The sequence below is a fragment of the Macaca mulatta genome, chromosome 2 (genome assembly GCF_049350105.2).
Source record: "Macaca mulatta isolate MMU2019108-1 chromosome 2, T2T-MMU8v2.0, whole genome shotgun sequence".
Taxonomy (NCBI): Eukaryota; Metazoa; Chordata; class Mammalia; order Primates; family Cercopithecidae; genus Macaca; species Macaca mulatta.
The window spans coordinates 176,733,599-176,753,002 of NC_133407.1; the positions used below are offsets into that span (position 1 = coordinate 176,733,599).

General features: G+C 36.5%; 1 long non-coding RNA gene across 1 annotated transcript in view; it reads left to right on the forward strand.

Annotated features, from left to right (window-relative positions):
• Positions 1-15,851, forward strand: part of LOC106996758 (uncharacterized) — a 31,193-nt gene extending 15,342 nt beyond the window's left edge. The window contains exon 3 of the long non-coding RNA XR_013414585.1: positions 15,724-15,851. This is a non-coding gene — a long non-coding RNA (uncharacterized LOC106996758). The remainder of the gene's footprint in view (positions 1-15,723) is intronic.
• Positions 15,852-19,404: the final 3,553 nt, after the last annotated feature.

The window sequence follows — 19,404 nt, forward strand, 5'->3', positions numbered from 1 at the left end:
TTTCTGTACATACTAATCACCACACAATGAGCGGTCTTCACATATCACATCAACAATATTAAACCCTCTTTCATGTGAGAAAAATACCCTAATATTAATATACCTAGCACTCCTTCTCCCAATATCCTTAAACCCCCAAATCATTTGGGGACATATATGCTGTATTATAGTTTAATTAAAACATTAGATTGTGGTTCTAATAAGAGAAGTCTGCAGCTTCTTATCTACAGAGAAAGTATGCAAGAATTGCTAACTCATGCCCCCATATTTAACAATATGGCTTTCTCAACTTTTAAAGGATAAGAGTTATCTGCTGATCTTAGGAACCAAAAACATTGGTTCAACTCTAAGTAAAAGTAATAAAATATATTCTCCTCCCTTACTATAACCTCCCTAGGACCACTCTTGTCGTGGAGGTTTGTTGTACAGATTATTACATCACCCAGGTATTCAGCCCAGTACGCAATAGTTATCATTTCTGCTCTTCTCCCTTATCCTACCTTCCTCTCTCAAGTAGACTCCAGTATCTGTTGTTTCTTTCTTTTTCTTCATGAATTCTCATCATTTAACTCCCACTTATAAGTGAGAACATGCAGTATTCAGTTTTCTGTTTCTAGACTAGTTTGCTAAGGATAAAAGCCTTCAGCTCCATCCATGTTTCTGCAAAAGACATGATCTCATTATTTTTTATGGCCGCATACTATTCCACAGTGTATATGTACCACATGTTTTAATTTAATCTGTCATAGATGGCCATTTATGTTGAGTGCATATCTTTGCTATTGTGAATAGTGCTGCAGTGAACATTTGCGTGCATGTGTCTGTATGGTAGAATGATTTATATTCCTCTGGATATATACTCAGTAATGGTATTGCTGAGCCAAATGGTGATTCTGCTTTTAGCTCTTTTAGGAATTGCCATACTGCTTTCCACAATGGTTGAACTAATTTATACTCCTACCAACAGTGTATAAGTGTTCCCTTTTCTACCCAATCTCACCAGCATCTGTAATTTTTTGATCCTTTAAGAATAACCATCCTGACTGTTGTGAGATAGTATCTCATGAGGTTTTGATTTGCATTTCTCTAATGATCAGTGATATTGAACTTTTCTTCATATGCTTGTTTGTGTATCTGTCTTCTTCTGAAAACTGTCTTCATGTCCTTTGCCCACTTTTTAATGGGGTTGTCTGTTTTTCTCTTGTAAACTTAAGTTCCTTAAAGATGCTGGATATTAGAGTTTTGTCAGATGCATAGTTTGCAAAATTTTCCCCCATTCGGTAGGTTGTCTGTTTACTCTGTTGTTAGTTTATTTTGCTGTGCAGAAACTCTTAAGTTTAATTAGATCCCATTTGTCAATTTTTGCTTTGCTTGTGCTTGCTTTGTTATCTTTGTCACGAAATTTTTGCTTGTTCCTATGTCCGGCATGGTATTCTCTAGGTTGTCTTCCAGAATTTTTATGATTTTGGGTTTTATATTTAAGTATTTAATCCATCTGGAGTTGATTTCTGTATATGGTGTAAGGAAGGGGTCCAGTTTCAATCTTCTGTATATGGCTTGCCAATTATTCAAGCGCCATTTATTGAATAGAAAGTCTTTTTTCCCATTGCTTGTTTTTGTCAGGATTGTTGAAGATTAGATGGTCACAGGTATGTGGCATTATTTCTGGGTTCTCTTCTGTTCTATTGGTTTATATGCCTGTTTTTGTACCAATACCATGCTGTTTTGGTTACCATAGCCCTATAATATACTTTGAAGTTGGGTAATGTGATGCCTTCAGCTTTGTTCTTTTTGCTTAGGATTGCCTTGGCTATTTACTCTCCTCTTTCTTTCCATATAAATTAAAATTCTTGGGCCAGGCATGGTGGCTCACGCCTGTAATCCCAGCACTTTGGGAGGCCGAGGTGGGTGGATCACGAGGTCAGAAGATCGAGACCATCCTGGCTAACACGGTGAAACCCTGTCTCTACTAAAATATACAAAAAACTAGCCGGGAGGGGTGGCGAGCACCTGTAGTCCCAGGTACTCGGGAGGCTGAGGCAGGAGAATGGCGTGAACCCAGGAGGCGGAGCTTGCAGTGAGCTGAGATCCAGCCACTGCACTCCAGCCTGGGCGACAGAGTGAGACTGTCTCAAAAAACCCATAAATAAATAAATAAATAAATAAATAAATAAATAAATAAAATGAATAAATAAATTAAAATTCTTTTTTTCTAGTTCTGTGAAGAATGTTGCTGGTAGTTTGATACAAAGAGAACTGAATTTATAAATTGCTTTGGGCAGTATGGCCATTTTAACAATATTGATTGTTCCTATCCATGAGCATGAAATGTTTTTCTATTTGTTTGTGTCATTTCTGATTTCTTTCAGCAGTGATTTGTAATTCTTATTGTAGAGATATTTTGCCTCCCTGGTTTGCTGTATTCCTAGGCGTATTAGTTTAGTCTCACATTGCTGATAAAGACATACCCAAAACAGGGTAATTTATAAAGAAAAAGAGGTATAATGGACTCACAATTCCATGTGGCTGGGGAGGCCTCACAATCATGATGGAAGACAAGGAGGAGCAAGTCACATCTTACTCCTCTTTATAAATCTTTAAGATCTTGTCAGACTTACTATCACGAGAACAGCATGGGAAAGACCCACCCCCATGATTCAATTACCTCCCACTGGGCCCCTCCCATGACACATGAAAATTGTGGGAGCTATAATTCAAGATGAGATTTGGGTGGGGACATAGCCAAACCATATCACTAGGTATTTTATTCTGTTTGTGACTATTGTGAATGGGATTACATTCCTAATTTGGCTGTCAGCTTGGATACTATTGATGTATAGAAATGCCACCAATTTTTGTACATTGATTTTGTAACCTGAAACTTTGCTGAAGTTGTTTATTAGATCAAGGAGTCTTTGGGCAGAGACTGGGTTTTCTAGTAATAAAATTATATCATCTGCAAACAAAGATAGTTTGACTTCCTTTCTTCCTATTAGGATGTCTTTGATTTCCTTCTCTTGCCTGATAGCTCTGGTGAGGTTTTCCAGCACTAGGTTGAGTAGGAATAGTGACAGTGGTTATTCTTGTCTTGCTCCAGTTCTCCAGAGGAATAGTTTGAGCTTTTTCCCATTCAGTATGATTTTGACTATGGGTTTGTCATAGATGGTTCTTATTATTTTGAGGTATGTTCCTTTGATGCCTAATTTGTTGAGGGTTTTTAATACTAAGGAATGTTTAATTTTATCAAAAGACTTTTCTGTGTTCATTGAGATGATCATGTGGTTTTTGATTCTAGTTCTCTTTATGTGATGAATAATGCTATTAATTTGCATATGTTGAACCAACCTAGGATCCCAGAAATAAAACCTACTTGAATTTGGTGGATTAGCTTTTAGATGTGCTGATGGATTCACTTTGGTAGTATTTGTTGAGAAGTTTTGTGTCTATGTTCATCAGGGATACTGGCCTGAAGTTTTCTTTTTTGTCTGTGTCTCTGCCAGGTTTTGGTATCAGAATGACATTGGTCTCACAGCATAAGTTAGGGAGGAGTCCCTCCTTGATGTTTTGGAATAGTTTCAGTAGAATTGATACCAGCTCTTCTATATATGTTGGTGGAATTCAGCTATGCATCTGTCTGGTTCAGGGCTTTTTCTGGCTGCTAAGTTTTTTATTACTGATGATATCTCAGAACTTTTTGGTATGTTCAGGGTTTTAATTTCTTCCTGGTTCAATTGTGGGAGGTTGTATGTTTCCAGGAAGTTACTCATTTCCTCTAAATTTTCTAGTTGGTTTGCATAGAAGTGTTTATAATTCTCTGAGGATTTTTTGTATTTCTGTGGGGTTGGTGGTAATGCCCCCTTTGTCATTTCTGATTGTGTTTTTTTGGACCTTCTCTCTTTTTTCTTTATTAGCCTAGCTAGCAGCTGATCAATGTTATTTATGCTTTCAAAGATCCAATTTTTGGTGTTGTTGAATTTTTGTATGTTTTTTCTCATCTCCATTGTATTCAGTTTAGTCCTGATTTTGGTTACTTCTTTTCCTTGCTAGCTTAGAAGTTGCTTCATTCTTGTTTTCTAGTTCCACTAGATGTGATGTTAGTTTGTTAATTTTAGATCTTTCTCACTTTTTGATATGGGTGTTTAGTAAAAATTTTTAGCATCAACTTTCTTCTTAACACTGCTTTAACTGCATCCCAGAGATTCTGGTATGTTATTTCTTTGTTCTCATTAGTTTCAAATAATTTCTTGATTTCTGCTTTAATTTAATTTTTTATCCCAAAGTCATTCAAGAACAGATAGTTTAATTTCCAAACTGGAGGCCCCACTTGGTGAAGAGCAGGGACTCGGGGTCTCACAGAAAAAGAGAGACTGGGCTCTTCACTAAATGGTGGCTGTGGCAAGCTGGAGGTGCCAGCAAAGCAATCAGGGCCTTTATTTTTTTCCTCAGCCCAAAGGCAGCAAAGGTGGTACCACTGGAGTGGCAATGGCAGAAAGCCTATGGGTCATCTCTGGGACTTCCTCCTGAGAGAAAGGCAGAGCTGCCACTGATGGAAGTTATTAGGCTGAGCTGTACCATTTTGCATTCCCACCAACAATGAATGAGCATTCCTTTTGCTCTACATCCTTGTCAGCTTTTGGTGGTGTCAGCATTTGAACTTTGGCCATTCTAATAGATGTGCAGTAGTATCTCACTGTTATTTTAGTTTGCATCCCCCTGATGACATATGATATAGAGCATATCTTTATTTGCTTATTTTCCATCTTCTTTGCTGAGGCAAAATGCCAAGTTTTTGGCTCATTTTTAAACTGTGTTATTTTCTTATTGTTGAATTTTAAGTGTTTTTATATACTTTGAATAGCATTCCTTTATCAGATATCTCGTTTGTAAATATTGTATCCCAGTCTGTGGCTTGACTTCTCATTCTTATAATATTGTACTTTGCAGAGCAGAAACTTTTAATTTTAATGAAGTCTAACTGACAAATTATTTCTTTCATGAATTGTATCTTTGGTGCTGTATCTACAAGTCTGCCATAACCAAGGTCATACAGATGTCTCCTATGTTATCTTTTAGGAGTTTTATAGTTTTACACTTGACATTTACATCTATAATCCACTTTTGAGTTAAATTTTGTTAAGGGTATAAGGTCTGTGGTCTGTGTCTAGGCACTTTTTTTTCTTTTTTGGTCTCTAGGCACTTTTTTGTCCAGTGGTTCTAACACCATTTTTTGAAAAGAATGTCTTTACTCCATTGCATTGCCTTGGGCTCTTTCAAAGATCAGTTGACTATGTAATTCAATCTCTCTATTTCATTCCATTGAGATCCTGATTGATTTTTTCCCCTTTATTAATTAGTAGAGGATGGCAGCCAACACAATAGCTGTACACTACACAAGGCAACATCTTCCTCAGTGGTTATTATTCTTTTAAAGGAAGTAGTACAGCCTTCCTGTTGGTTGGCTTCTCAATTACACTTTACTAGGTTCTGCCCTTTCTACAATCTTTCTACTTAGTTAACATAGTTCTCCTAGGCCACAATGCTTTTATCACATACAACATCTGTTTGACAGTGGTTATTTGTTCAGGAGCTCTTATCTCTTTGACACAAGCTGGAAGGTAGGAGACATTGGTGACCTTTCTCTGGGTATTTAGTATTAGATATGTCCTTGGTGGCCATATTTTCCACAGTGTTTACAAATTAGACAAATCAGGGTGTATTGAGTGGCTAGGAAGGTGAGGGTTGATGAATGTGAGAGAGAAATAAAACAAACTGGCGGAAGGAAGGAGAGGTTAAAGAAATCCCGTTCATTTCAAAGGCCTGATTCTCTGGCCTTGTATTGTATGAAACATCCTTGAATCCTGGGTTTCTTAAGTTGGCTGGAGTGGGCTACTATAATTTGAGGTTTAAAAAAAAGTCCAGATTAACATACTATCCCTCCAGTGAGCAGCAAATATTATTCATATATGTTATAAGTAAACTGGGTAATAAGTTGGTTTTAATTAATGATATTCCAAATTTGTTCCAATGAGATTGGCGTATCTAGTCATGAAGCTAAATGTTAAAAGGGTTCCATAGTATGCTTTTCATCCCTTTAAGATTGGCATTCCACTAAAGGAGAAACACCTGATGCCTGAGGCCTTGAGGCAGACACAGTTGAAAGGCTTTGGGGGAAATAAACTAGAGCACAGCTTGACAAAGTCTTATAGCTTTCACTGGGAAAGACAGAAAGTAGAAGACTCAAAATAAATCAGTCAAGAGTGCAGGAGCTGAGGGGGAATTCAAGACAGCTCTAACTTTGAAAATGAATGAAATATTAGAAGGAAGCAAGAGTAGGAGAATCCACAGAGATGGAATCCACACAGTTTGTATTGCATCTTATTCATTTAGGATCAAACTGTACCCCCTGGTCCCTGAAACAGGGAAATGTGCTAAAAGTGTCATTTTTTGAATGCTGAGCAAGATTTATGGGCTTGTTATGAATTGAGTAACAACATTAACTCGTAGTCTGAACATCACAAAGGCAACATGATACAAGTGAGACTAAAGGTTTTGAAGATTGTAAAATATTACAAAAGACATCACATTAGGTTACTGAAAATATAGATTTGCCAAAATTCAATTCCTGAGGGAATTATCACGCATTTGAATTCTCAGAAAAGCATACTTTCTTGAGAATTGTTATAAGCAAACATATAAATATTAGAAACTAAATGGCTCTTGTTTTTGTCTGAACACTTTCAGACTACACTTAAAGAAAAATAAGTATGGCCAACTGGGCGCAGTGGCTCATGCCTGTAATCCCAGCCCTTTGGGAGGCCGAGGCAGGCAGATCACCTGGGTTCAGGAGTTCAAGACCATCCTGGCTAACACGGTGAAACCCCGTCTCTACTAAAAATACAAAAAATTAGCCAGGCGTGGTGGCAGGTGCCTGTAGTCCCACCTACTCGGGAGGCTGAGGCAGGAGAATGGCGTGAACCCAGGAGGTGGAGCTTGCAGTGAGCGGAGATTGTGCCACTGCATCCAGCCTGGGCGACAGAGTGAGACTCTGTCTCAAAAAAAAAAAGAAAAGAAAAGAAAAACAAGAATGGCCACGGCCCCATTTAAGCTTTCTTTGCCATAATCCCTCACTCCTCCATTTTCTATGCCATATTTTAGGCCAATATCATTTTTATCTTAGATTATTTGTAGTAAAAATGACAGAAAACATCTATTGGGTGTCAGTGGTTCTTGCAACAACACGGTCATGTAGATGACTATCAATATCCCCATTTTACAGTTGAGGAAACAGGCCAGAGAACTTAAGTATTGCCCAAGGTCACACAGCTAAGGGGCAGAAATCTTGGGCCCCAGGGTCTGTCCTCATAAGCTCTACACATGACTGCCCCTCCAAGTGGTATTTCAGTCAACCTTTGTCCTTGGTGCCTTGTTGGGAAAGGCAAGCTACCAGGCAGTTTGAAAGAGCAGGTAGTGCGGTTTGTATCAGATAATCTTCCTCTGCATATAAGGAGCTCAACCAAAAAGGTCTACCTCTAAAACAACACTGATCAACTCATATGCTGAAAATGTGCAATTAGAAAAGTAGGCCACTTAACCAAAAGGAACTACCATGAATGATCTTAGGGAACTGTAGGTTTGCAGCACTGCTGTGCCAGAGCCATGTGCAAAATGCAGTTAGGGAAGGGCAGAAACAAGGTAAGCAGAGAAACTCACTCTGAACCAAACCCTCTCTTGGCATCAAAATTTTTGCTTGACTTTCTGAAGAATTTTAGCAATTTACATTTTCTGCAACTGTTTGAGAATGCCTCCTTCCCCTACCTTCATAAATGCCAGGTTGTCCATTTTTGCTGCTGTTGTTTATGCCAATGGTTTAGACAAAAATGGCATTTTTTTTAACGTCCACATTTGAGATTAATGGTGAATTGAGTATCTTTTTATATATCATTATCTCTTCTTGACTACTTATATTTCTTGTTTTGTTAAATATCTGTTTACGTATTTTGCCAACATTTCTATTGGTTTGCTCTTTCAGGTCCCCTCCATTATATACAAGAGTTCCTGGTTTATTAACATTGTAACTCTTTATCTATTATATGTTTTGGAATATTTTCCTATTTGTTTATACTGGATCCATAATTGATTTATTTGACTCTTGTTTTGTGTCTTCTTATATCACTACCTGGATGCTCTTTCCAAAATCCAAATATAATCATGAGTCTTCTTTATTTTATAAATGTTCAATAACTCTACTACATCTACCAATTAAATTGGAAATGTCATACATTGGCATACCAATCTTTTTTTTTTTTTTCTTGAGACAGAGTCTCGCTCTATCCCCCAGGCTGGAGTGCAGTGGTGTGATCTTGGCTCACTGCAAGCTCCACCTCCTGAGTTCATGCCATTCTCCTGCCTCAGCCTCCCAAGTAGCTGGGACTACAGGCGCCTGCCACCATGCCCGGCTAATTTTTTGTATTTTTAGTAGAGATGGGGTTTCACCATGTTGGTCAGGATGGTCTCAAACTCTTGACCTCTTGATCTGCCTGCCTTGACCTCCCAAAGTGCTGGGATTACAGGCATGAGCCACCACTCCTGGCCTACCAATCTCTTTATTGCTTGATTGTCACCAATCTTGACCACTTCATTATTTGTATAACTCTAATAATAGGTATTTTAAAAAGCACATTATTGAAACATTATTGACATCTAAAAAGCTGTACATATTTAATGTGTAAAACTTGGAGTTTGGAGATAAGTATATACCTGCAAAACCACCACCACAATCAATGCCACAAGCCTGTCCATCACCTCCAAAAGTTTCCTCCTGCTCTCATTATTTATTACTATGATTGATATTTTTGACAAGAACATTTAACATAGGATCTACCCTTTTATCAAATTGGCAAGTGAACGATACAGTATTGTCAAATTATAGGTACAATGCTGTAGTCTCTAGGACTTACAAACCTTGTATAACCAAAACTTTGTACACTTAGACTAATTAATACATTCCCATTCCTTTCCCTTCAGCCCCTGGCAGTCACCATTTTACTCTCTGCTTCTATGAATTTAACTATTTTAGATTCATTATGTAAGGGAGATATTGTAATATTTATCTTTCTATGTCTGGCTTATTTCATCTAGCATAATGTCCCTCAGGTTCATTCATGTTGTCACAAATTGTAGGATTTCCTTAATTTTTTTAGGCTGAATAATATTCCATTGCATGCATATACCATGTTTTCTTTATTCAATTGCCCATCAATATACATTTAGGTTGCTTCCATGTCTTGGATATTGTGAATAATATTGGAGATGCAGACATCACTTTGAGATCCTCATTTTAATTCCTTTGGATATATACTCAGTAGTGGAATTACTGGATCATATGGTAGTTCTACTTTACATTTTTTTAGGAATTTCCATATGTTTTTCATAGTAGCCACACCAATTTACATTCCCACCAACAGTGTACAAGGGTTCCCTTTTCTCTTCATCCTCACCAATCTTTATCTTTGTGTGTGTGTGTGTGTGTGTGTGTGTGTGTGTGTGTGTGAAACAGTTTTTCTAACAGATGTGAGGTGATATCTCATGGTAGTTTTAATTTGCATTTCTCTGATGATTAATGATGTTGAGCACCTTCTCATATACCTGTTGGCTATTTGTATGTCTTTGGAAAAATGTCTAGTCAATTCTTTTGCAAATATTTTTCTTTCATTTTATAGCTTACCTTTTCATTTTAGTTGATTTTTTTAACTGTGTAGAAGACTTCTAGTTTGAAGTAATTCCACCTGTGTATCTTGTATTTATTGATTGTGTTTTGTTTTCATATCCAAAAATTCATTGCCAGATCAATGTCAAAAAGTTTCCCTCTACATTTTCTTTTACTAATTTCACAGTTTCAAGTCTTACATTTAACATTTTGAGTTAATTTTTCTATATGGGTTGAAGTAAGGGTCCAATTTTATTCTTTTGGATGTGAATATCCCATTTTTCCAACATCATTTATTGAAGAAAATGTTCTCTCCCCGTTGTGTGTTCTTGGCACCTTTGTGGAATATCAGTTGACCGTAACTATGTGGATTTATTTCTGAGCCCTCTCTATATTTCTTCCATTGGTCTATATGTCTGATTTTACGTCAGCGCCATGCTGTTTTTGATTAGTATACCTTTGTAGTAGCTTTAAGATTGCTTTGACAAGCCAGGCGCAGTGGCTCATGCCTGTAATCTCAGCACTTTGGGAAGTCGAGGCAGACAGATCACAAGGTCAGGAGTTTGAGACCAGCCTAGCCAATATGGTGAAACCCCATTTCTACTAAAAATGCAAAAATTAGTTGGGCATGGTGGCACACACCTGTAGTCCCAGCTACTTGGGAGGCTGAGGCAGAAGAATTGCTTTAACCCGAGAGGCAGAGGTTGCAGTGAGCCAAGATCATGCCACTGCACTCCAGCCTGGGCAACAGAGCAAGACTCCATCTCAAAAAAAAAAAAAAAAGATTACTTTGTCTATTTGAGGTCTTTGGTGGTTCCACATGAATTGAATTTTAGGATATCTTTTCTAATTCCGTAAAACATTCTATTGGAGTTTCATAGGGATTTCGTTGAATATGTAGGTATCTTTTGGGTACTATGGATATTTTAACAATATTAATTTTTTCAATTCATGAACATGGGATATATTTCATTTATTTTGCATCTTCAATTTATTTCATCAATCTTTTATGGTTTTCTGTATACAGTTATTTTATCTCTTTGGTTAAAATTATTTCTTATTATTTTATTTTGATGCCTTTTTAAATGGGATTGTTTTCTTGATTTTTTAGATACATTTTTGTTACTGTATGGAAACACTACTGATATTTATATGTTGATTTTGTGTCCTGCAACTTTGCTGAATTCATTGTTTAGTTCTAACAGGTTTTCTTGTGAGTCTCTAGGATTTTTTATATAAAAACATGTTATCCATAGATGTAGTTTTATTTCCTCATTTTTATTTGGATGCCTTTTATTTCTTCTTCTTGTCTAATTGTTCTGGTTAGGACTTACAGTACTATTTTGAGTAGAATTGGCAAGAGGGGTCATCCTTGCCTTGTTCTAGATCTTAGAAAAAAGCTTCCAGTTTTCTACCACTGAGTATGATGTTGTCTGTGGGCCTTCCATATATGGCCTTTATTGTGTTGAGGAAAATTCCTTTTATACTTAATTTTTTTGAGTTTTTTTCTTTTTTTTATCCTGAAAGGATGTTAAATTTTTTCAAATGCTTGTTCTGCATGTGTTCAGATGATCATGTGATTTTTTATCCTGCAGTCTGTTAATGTGTTTTATCACTTTGATTGATTTACATATGTTGAATCATTCTTGCATCTGACTGACAAATCCCATTTGGTCCTGAATTTGATTTGCTAATATTTTGCAAATTTACTTTGTTTGTATTTTGTTCAGGACTTTTGTTCCCATGTTCATCAGAGATACTGGCCTATAGTTTTCCTTTCTTGTGATGCCTTTGCCTGGCATTGCTATCAGGGTGAGTCTGGCTTCATAAAAGTCATTTAGAAGTGCGCTTTCTCATGTTTTGAGCATTTAGGAAGGATTGGTATTAATTCTTCATTAAACTTTTGGTAGAATTCACCTGTGAAGCCATCTAGCTGAAGGCTTTTCTTTGTTAGCAGGGTTTTTGGTTACTGGTTTAATCCTTATTTGTTATTAGTCTGCTCAAGCTTTCTATGTGACTCAGTCATGGAGGATTATATGTTTCTAGAAATAGGTCTGTTTCTTCTGGTTGTTGAATTTGTTGGTGTGTAATTGTTGATAATAGTCCTTTATGATCTTTTTTATTTCTGTGGTAATGGTTGTAATATCTCCTCTTCTAGTTCTGATTTTATTTAATTTTCTCTCTTTTTTTTCTTAATCGTTTTAACTAAGGGTTTATCAATTTTGTTTGTTTTCAAAAACCAGCTTTTAATTTTATCAATCTTGTCTATTGTTTTTCTACCTTTGATTTCATTTCTTTTTGCTCTAATCTTTATTATTTTCTTCCATTTGCTAATTTTAGGCTTAGCTTGGTCTTCTTTTACTAGTTCCTTTACTTATACTGTTAGGTTGTTCATTTGAGATCTTTTTGTTTTCTTACTGTAGATGTTTATATCTATAAAATTTCTTTTTAGAACTGCTCTTTTTTTGCCTTCTATGTTTTAGCACATTGTTTTTGTTTTTGTTGGTCTTGAGGTATTTTCTTATTTCCCTTTAGATTTCTTCCTTGACTCAATGACTATTCAAGAGTTTATTGTTAAATTTCCATGTATTTGTGAATTTTTCCATTTTACTTTTGTTGTTGATTTTTAGTTTGCTAACGTTGTGGTTTGGGAAAGATACTTGAAATGATTTCAGTCTTCTTAAATTTGTTTTGTCACCTAGCAAGTGACATATCTTCAAGAAGAGAAACTAGTGGTAGGGCAACACTTATCACGTACATGCACCTGATTTCCTGGATGGGGTGCTCAGAGCCTGTTTGTGGGGGTGTTGATGCAACAGGAAAACATAAAGTTTTAAAATTTATAATACACAGGTGTTTCCCAGGAAATGGTACACGGTGGCTAAACCTTGATCTATTTTATATATCTGAAATATTTTAATTCTGCTATCAAATTTGATTGATAAATGTCTGGGTGTAGAATACTATGTTAGACATAATTTCCCCTCACATTGTTTTCTAGATTTCTGAAATATTTTAAAATTTGGATGCCTTTTTTTTTAATGGTATTTCTTTGTATGGAGCTTCTTTCTTTCACTCTGGGCATATCACCGTACCTCTTTATTACCAACTTTCTAAGAAAGTATGATGGTATGTCTTGATGTGAGCTCTTTTAATCTATCATGTGCGTTTTTTCAGACCTGGACTCTCATGTTCTTTAATTCTGGAGAACTGATTGAAAGCATGAATAGAAGCTGTCTTGAAATTACTTTCTCTAACTTGAAAAAAATTCCTATTCACATTTTAAATTAAAGTTTAAAAATTACATTCATCAAAAATATTTCTGACTACCCTTCTCATCTCCAAAAGAAAACAGCAAAACACCACCACCAACAACCCAGGGCTATAGTTCTACCATGTGTACATGTCTATTGATCCTTTTTATAGTGACGATTTTTACTGTTTATTGCTCTGCCCAGGCAATGAGAAATTTGGTCAGGACTATATTTTAAAGAGAAATGATTTCAAAAAAGTTCTTCCTGACACACGTATTTACCTTTCTTAAATAAATTCATTGTTTTTGAGAAGAATAAAATGCCTGTTGTAAGATAGTAAGAACTACAAAAAGCAAAACAAAAAAATCCACAGTGTACTCCATTTCTTCGCAAAGGGGGTAAGCAATACTAGTGCTGTGGGCAGCTGAGCTGGACTGTGTGCGGAACAACTGCTGGGTTCCTGCTGCTGGATTTAAAAGGGCAGAGGCTTACCGGATTCTATTTGCATTACTATAAGTGTTCTAGAGACTGAAATCTGATTTCTTGAGGCGAATGTCTCTCTGGTGACCCTAGCAGGAAGCCAGGCTTTTCCATCAGAACGAGTAGGTACCTAAAGGATAAAAATAGTTATTTCCACTCTGAGTGAAGGCAAAATAAGTGAAATTTAAGGAGACTAAAGACAGATCATCTGGAGAGATGAGCAGAAAAATGAGCAAACATACTAATTCCCTGTGTCAGGAAGAATTAGATGTTTAAATAAAGCATACATGTAAATAGCATATTAATTGTGTTAGAACTCTATTTTGTATAATGTGCTTAATATGTAGCTGTATTCTCTTAAGCAACACATGTAATATTAATTTTAAAGAAATCTCCCTATTCGATTTATATATATATACACACATATATGTGTGTGTGTGTGTGTGTGTGTGTATATATATATATATATATATTTGGTTTTTTTTTTTGAGACAGAGTTCAAGCTGGAGTACAACGGCACCATCTTGGCTCACTGCAACCTCCGCTTCCCGGGTTCAAGCGATTCTTCTGCCTCAACCTCCCGAGTAGCCGCCATCACACCTGGCTAATTTTTTGTATTTTTAGTAGAAACTGGGTTTCAGCATATTAGCAGGCTGGTCTCGAACTCCTGACCTCAGGTGATCCACCCGCCTCAGCCTCCCAAAGTGCTGGGATTACAGGTGTGAGCCACTGCGCCTGTCAGATTCATATTGTTTATTTACCAAACATAGAAAGGCAATGTGCCTAATTCCAGATGATGTCTATCTACAAAGTAATCACTAAACTAGTATCCAGACTGGGTCTGACAAAACTAGAGTCAGTATATTTGTTCTCCTATGCTCCCCTGACCCCCAGCTTTACTGAGGTATAATTAACAAATAAATAGTGTATATATTAAAGGTATACAGCATGTTGTTTTCATATACATATGTATTGTAAAATAATTATCATTATCAAGTTAATTAGCATATATTTCACCTCACATAGCATTTTTGTTTTATTTTGGAGAGAACATTTATGGCCTACTCTCTTAGCTAATTTTGAGTATACAATAGCAGACTATTAACTATAGTCACCACGCTGGACATTAGATATCCAGAACTTATTTGTCTAGCATAACTGAAACCTCATTCCCTTTGACCAGCATCTTCCTGTTTCCCCCACCTCCCAGGTCCTGGAAACCGCCATCCTACACTCTGTTTCCATGAGTTCCACTTTTTAAATTACACATACAAATGAGATCATGCAGTATTGTCTTTCTGTGCTTGACTTATTTCACTTTACATAATGTCCTCCAGGTTCATCTATGTTGTCATGAAGGAAAGGATTTTCTTCCTTCTTAAGGCTGAATAATATTCCATTATATTGAAAGAGTTAAGAATATGCTACCCAAAAATATGCTTCTCTGGTTTATTGACTATTTTGAATTAAAGAAACTTAAAAAATAGCAGTTGCAAAAAGATTACTCTAACCTTCATTGTTTTTTAAAAGTAGGAGATAAAATTCTCATATGAAGAGTGTTTTCCTCTAACTAAAGGAATAACATTCTTATAATTAAGAAAGGGAAGTTGAAACTGTTTGTGTGAAAAATGCCATTGGATTTGTTTTAATTATTTATTTATTTTTCCTTTCAACTTTTTATTTTAGGTTCAGGGGTACATGTGCAGATTTGTTACATGGGTAAATTGTATGTCACGGGGATTTGGTGTACATATTATTTCATCACCCAGGTAATGAGCAGCATAGTACCCTATAGGTAGTTTTTAGATCCCCTCTCTCCTCACACTCTCTACCTTCAATAGACCACAGTGTTTACTGTTCCCTTTTTAATGTCCATGTCTACTTAATGTTTAGCTCCTACTTATAAGTGAGAACATGTGGTATTTGGTTTTCTGTTCCTGCATTAATTTTCTTAGGATAATGGCCTCCAACTCTATCCTTGTTGCTGCAAAGAATATGATTTCCTTCTATTTTTATGGCTGCATAGTATTCCATGGTTTATATATACTACATTTTCTTTATGCAGTCTCCTGTGATGGGCATCTAGGTTGAGTTTATGTCTTTGCTAGTGCTGTGATGAACATACGTATGCATGTGTCTTTATGGCAGAATGATTTATATCCCTTTGGGTATATACCCAGTAATGGGATTACTGGGCCAATAAATTCAATAGTAACAAGCAACAGGGAAAGAACTCCCTATTCAATACCAGACTAAATCTCTAATTTTTTTTATTGCCATTAGGAAGAGGAAGAAGAAAAGGAAGGAAGGAGAGGAAAAAGGAAGGACGGAAGAAAAGAAAAAAGAATGAGAGAGAGAGAACAAAAGCATCAAGGATAAGTGATGCTAAGAAGACTGGCTAGCCCTATGCAGAAGAATGAAATTGGACCCTTTCCTTTCACCATATACAAAAACTCACTCAAGATGGGTGAAAGACTTAAATGTAAAACCTAAAACTGTGAAAACCCTAGGAAACCTAGGAAATGTCATTTTGGATATAGGCTCTGGCAAAGATTTCATGATAAAGACTCCAAAAGCAATTGCAACATAAAAAAAAAATTGACAAGGAGAACATAATTAAAGAGCTTCTGCACAGCAAAAGAAACAATCAACAGAGTAAACAGACAACTTGCAGAATGGGAAAATGTGTTTGCAAACTATGCATCTGATAAAGGTCTAATATCCGGCATCTATAAGGAACTTAACTCTGCAAGAAAAAACAAACCCCCACCAAAATTTTCTTAGAATAATCAAAAAATAGACAAAGAACATGAACAGACACCTCTCAAAAGAAGACATATATGCAGCCAACAAGCATATGAAAAAAATACTCAGCATCACTCATCATCTGAGAACTGCAAACCAAAACCACAATGATTTATCATCTCACAGCAGTCAGAATGGCTATTATAAAAAGTCAAAAAATAACAGATACTGGTGAGGTTGTGAAGAAAAGGGAATGCTTATACACTGCCCATGGGAATGTAAATTAGTTCAGTCACTGTGGGAAGCAATTTGGAGATTTCTCAAAGAACTTAGAACTTCCACTAGAATTTTGATAAGGATTGCATTGAATTTGGTGTCTCTTTGGGTACCATGAACCCTTTAACAATAGTAATCCATGAGCATGTGGTATTTTTCCATATATTTGCTTCCATTCAAATTTTTGAACACTTTGAAGTTTACATAAATCTTTCTTTTCGTTCTTCTTTCTTTCTTTTTGTCTCTCTCTTACTTTGTTTGTTCTTGTTTCCTTCCTTCTTTCCTTCCTTCCTTCCTCTTTTTCTTTGTAGTGGCAATATAAACATATTCTAGCTTTAATCTGGTGATTTATATTTAGTGAATTTTTTAAAAATGAGAATAATGATTGAATTATAATTGGAACTAGACCTAAAGCAGAGAGAAACCTTTCCTCTTTTCTTTTCTTGTTTTTTTTTTTTTTCTGTTCTCCACTGCTTCTTAATTGATTGGTTTGCTTTTCTAGTCATAAGGAAGCTGTGTATTATAAAATTAAATTGATATTGTCATTTCTAGAGATGGCTACAAGTAGCCAGAAGATGTTTTTAAAATTGAAAGCTAACTGCCAATTGAAAAAAAAAAAAAATCGCAACAAAACAGAATTTTCCTTCCAAGTTTGTCTTGGGGAGAGGATGCATAGGGAGTTGTGTGGGGGCTCTGTATTTCTACAGTGAAACTGGTAATCACTTAAGGGGTTAATGGGGGAGCCACAATGTGTCTGTGTGTTTCCTTGTGTTCCCACAGCCTGCATGACTCCTTATTTTCTTCTTTATTTTATTTATTTATTTATCTTGAGATGGAGTCTCTCTCTGTAGCTCAGGCTGGAGTGTAGTGGCAAGATCTTGGCTCACTGCAACCTCCACCTTCCCGGTTCAAGCGTATCTCCTGCCTCAGCCTCCCGAGTAGCTGGGACTATGGGCACCCCCCACCACACCTGGCTAATTTTTGTATTTTTAATAGAGACTGGGTTTCACCATATTGGCCAGGCTGGTCTCGATCTCCTGACCTTGTGATCTGCCCACCTCAGCCTCCCAAAGTGTCGGGATTACAGGCATAAACCACCGCCTGGCCTTTATTTTCTTATATACACTGAAATTGGTTTTTTGTTTGTTCTTCCCTGCAGGGAATAGAGTGAGAAGTATAGAAAAGATGTTAAACAACAGCTGTTTGAGTAAACCTTCCTTAGCCTAATTGGCTGAATATTAATTGACTGAATATGACTAGTCTCACAACATGCAGAAGATGAGGTGTTAGTAGGCAAGCAGAACTCTGAAGGAATGTGTGAATATTTTGCATCTCTGGTTGGTAAACTTAATGGATCACAAAATACAGTTGATGGTCAACTGCTGTGTTCTGCACATGGCAGCTCCAGGTGTGACTATAGAAGGTTTGCATATTAGAGACCAAGTGTAGCAGAAAAAGCTTAACTCCTCTTGCTATTGCTCCCAGGTTCCTGGGTTGAGATATTGATGAATTAGTTGACAAACCTAATATTCTTAGAGACAAAACCCACAAAATATTCATAGACTTTAATAATGCTGTAGTGACTGTATCATTTCCCTAGCTTTGCCTCTGTTTTCATATCTGAGAAGACAAAGGGTCTAAAATAAAAAACTTGCCTAAGGTCCAAATTTAACCCGCATCTTTTAACACCAAGCATTATATTTTCTCAATGAACCCGAGAAATCGTAACTGTTAAAAATGCAAGACTGTGTTTGCTCTCTTACAGAAGGGTGAAGCTTCCATTATGATATTTCAGTACTCATCCTAAGAGTGAAAAAAAAGTTCTGCTGATGTCTGATGTGCAATCTCCCAAAAATTCTAGTTTCCAAGGGCTCCTGAAATATTTCAGGAGCTATAATTTCTGAACTATTTCAGGGAGGAATACAGAGTAGAGATCAAGAACACAGATTCTAAAGTCAGACTGGCCTAAAAGTAGCAACCAAATTTCTCTCTCAATGCTCTTATTTGTAAAATGGAGAAAATAATATGTCTCCCTAGTTAATGAACACTATTGGGTACACACCTTAGAGCTGAAAGGAAGTATTAGTAGTTTAGAAGTATGAGCTTTAGAGCCTTACTACTGGGATGAAATCCAGGCTCCTCTACTTGTTAGCTGTATAGTCTTGGGAAAGTCACTCAACCTCTCAGTGGCTCAGTTTTTTCATATGTAAAGTGAGAATATTAGTATCTACATAAACTGTTGGATGTAAAAAGGGAGAACTTAATACATACAAAACTCTTATAATAGTCCCCTGTACATAGGTACTCAAGGAATAGTAGCTGTTACTGTTACCATTTATACTTAGAATTGCTGTATAATTTATCATCCACATTGAAACACTTTTGGGATTTGAAAGGGAACACTATTAAGAATTATACAGGAACACGCTATTTAAGAAATAACTTACATAACCCTCAGGAACTCTTACTTCAGGCTTTAAAAGGCAAGAAGCAAATAATTTTAGGAGATTGATAACAATGTCACCTAAATTTGAGATACTAAAAAGAGATTAGTGTTCTCAACTATGTGAAATGTATTTCTCCTACCGTATCAAATATAATCCTAGGAATCTTGCTTCTCTCCTTCTAAAACACTTTCAAGAAAAAAGGAGTAAAGTTCAGAATCATACTACAGCTTGCATTTGTGGTGTCTTTTTCTATGTGCAAGGCCCAAGACGGACTGCCCCGGCTTCCTCGGGTGGGTCCCCAGAGGAGAAGTGGGAGAACGCAAAGAGAAGACAGGGTGTGGACGCAGACTCCAGAAGAAGCTTTCTCTGAGCCGCATTAGACTCCATAATCACTTTAAAGATAAAGAGGTCGGCGGGGGATGTGGGTCTTGTACATTAGGAGAAAACGGGCAGAATTCATTTGATAGTGCATGTGGAGGTTCGCTTTACCCTCTCC